This window comes from Pollachius pollachius, assembly GCF_949987615.1.
Source record: "Pollachius pollachius genome assembly, chromosome: 2".
Classification (NCBI taxonomy): Eukaryota; Metazoa; Chordata; class Actinopteri; order Gadiformes; family Gadidae; genus Pollachius; species Pollachius pollachius.
The window spans coordinates 50760415-50762914 of NC_136935.1; the positions used below are offsets into that span (position 1 = coordinate 50760415).

General features: G+C 45.9%; 1 protein-coding gene across 1 annotated transcript in view; it reads right to left on the reverse strand.

The window, feature by feature from the left end:
* chrna6 (cholinergic receptor, nicotinic, alpha 6) overlaps window positions 1-2500 on the reverse strand; it is a gene marked incomplete at both ends in the record, with an annotated part of 15149 nt that overhangs the window by 8277 nt on the left and 4372 nt on the right. The window lies entirely within an intron of this gene.

A 2500-nucleotide genomic window follows, 5' to 3' on the forward strand; every position in this document is an offset into this window, starting at 1 on the left:
CCTAGCCCCGCCCACTACACCTCCTGGTCTTTCCTCCACCAGGTGTGTCTTGTTTATCCTTGATTAACTCCAGGTGTTCCTCATGCCTCATTTCTGCTTGGACTACAGTTGACCCTTCATTCGTTGAGTTAATCTTGTCTGATATATTTACCTTTTTGTGTTAAAAGCAGTGAGTCTGTCAAACCGACAGACATTTAGGGCATTTAGCAGACGTTTTAATCCAAAGCGACTTGCAACAGTTAATACACACATGCACAAACCGACGGCGGAGTCAACGATGCAAGGCGACAAGCACCTCGTCAGGAGCAGTCAGGGTGAGGTGCCTTGCTCAGGGACACCTCGACACTAAGCTAGAAGGAACCGGGGTTAGAACGAGCAACCTTCCTTACCATCCAACCTGCTCTACCTCCTGAGGTAAGCGGACGGGATATTTAGCTTATCTTGGTTTATTTTAGCTGGCTCTGCTGTTTTACTGGCACTTTTTTACTGTTTTTGCACCCAACTTTTTTACCAGACACAGTCTGTTTGTCTGGGAAAAAGTAAAACCCGCGTTCCGACATTGCCTTAAAAATACCCAGTGCGAGTGATTCCAGAAACCCGGAGGAACATGGTGTTCCGTCTGTCCTCCCACGGGCGGAACCCGTCCTGCGGTCCACTCCCACAGGACAGAACAAGCCTACAGAGAAACCTCTCTTTTAGTTCCCAGCTCCGGGACTGAGAATAATTAGTCTGCTAAGTTAAGCACTCGCACAAACGGTCACCAGACGACTGGGAAGCATCTCATAAAAAGAACGGCAATTCTAAGACACCCAACAAAAATATAACAACCAACAAACTATAAAAGGATGCGTCATTTCAATCCTGTTGTGTTATGAAAGAACGGGAAACAGCATGTGTTCTTCTTAAAAGGAGGCTGAACGCTTTTTTGGTACTCTTGTGTACTCCAGTGACGCAAAATAAACTCTGTGAAGCACGGGATGGTAGGCGAAACCGACAGGGCGCTGTAAATACCTCCCTCCCCTGACGCCCTGCCTGCATGTCTGTCTCACAGCTGAGTCACTCTGCTCATATACATAAATAAATCCAGATTCCTGTGATGACAGAGGAGCCCAGGCAGAACCACCCACCACCCTTTACAAGTCTGCTCGCTGTTAACTGAAATAGTCCATCCCGTCATACCTTGTCTTTACATTATCGTCCTGTTCCCCTGAGCACTGAACCGGCCGGAGCATCAGTGGTTCCTCCTAACCCAGAGGTTAAAGGTCACTGGCTGGGCTCCGTTAACCCACATGCACACGCAAAGCTGGCCGGTATAACGTGATGAAGAGAGACAGAGAGACGGTTCATGAAGCTGCTGGGTGGGAGCTTCTCTCTCTCTTCGTTCCGTATGTGTTAACTTAATGATTCTCCCCCTCCTCCCCTCCTTCCCCTCCTCCTTGCCTTCCTCCCCCCCTTCTCCTCCTCCTCCTCCTCCTCCTCCTCCTCCTCCTTCTCTACATTCTACGTCCTTCTACATCAACATGACTACATTTTCACCACGTTTTTTTCTCGTTTTAGGAAGTGATGAAAGTGGTTGTTAATCCGTTAAGAAACGTTGGACAATTTGTAAAGTAAGAGAGTCTAAGAGGTAAAGGAAGGAGGCGATATATAGAGGTAGACAGACAGCCAGGCCGGTAGAGAGGCAGACAGACAGCCAGGCCGGTAGAAAGACAGACAGACAAACAGACAGGCCAGTAGAGAGGAAATCAGACAGACAGGCCAGTAGAGAGACAGGCCAGAAGTAAGCTTTACTTTCGGAGACCCTTGAGTATATTTTATCTAACAACATTGAGCATAGACGCTGTTTCTAAAATCAATTGTCTGTCGACTTGGAAAAACTAGTAGCCAAAAGTCTCTTAATTAACGAAGAAGCTTCCACTATCTAAAAGACAAAGTTGCGTCAACCCAATTAGGAGATGATTCTTTTCTCAAAGTCTTAACCGATAAGTGCTACACCAATACCAAAGCTGACAGCTAACTCTTTGGGGCGCCTCTTCCAGAGGACAGGACAGCGACGGACGAAGAGAGAATAACAGACAAATGAAGGGCAGACAAGATGAAAGTGTTTAAAAAACAGCCTATACAAAGAGCAGGGAAAGGAGAGAGGAGAGAGAGGGGGACTGGAGGCAAATCCTCCTTAAGATGTCATTCAGGAGATGAGCCGTACTTTTGAGACATCTTTCGTGACATAAAGCAATCGGCTGTTTGTGCCCTGATTCTGCAGAGTTTAGACTACAGCGTATGAATTCTCAATCACTGCTGCTGGTTCTGGCCAAATACAGGAACCTCCTATGCTCTTTGTCAACAGAGCCGGCAACAACCTCAATGTTTCACGGTATCTGTCTATAAATATTAGACGCAGAATACTCTGTTTAAACTATATATATATATATATATATATATATATATATATATATACTGGACTTACTGGATGGAATACAATCCAGATTCAGATCAACAA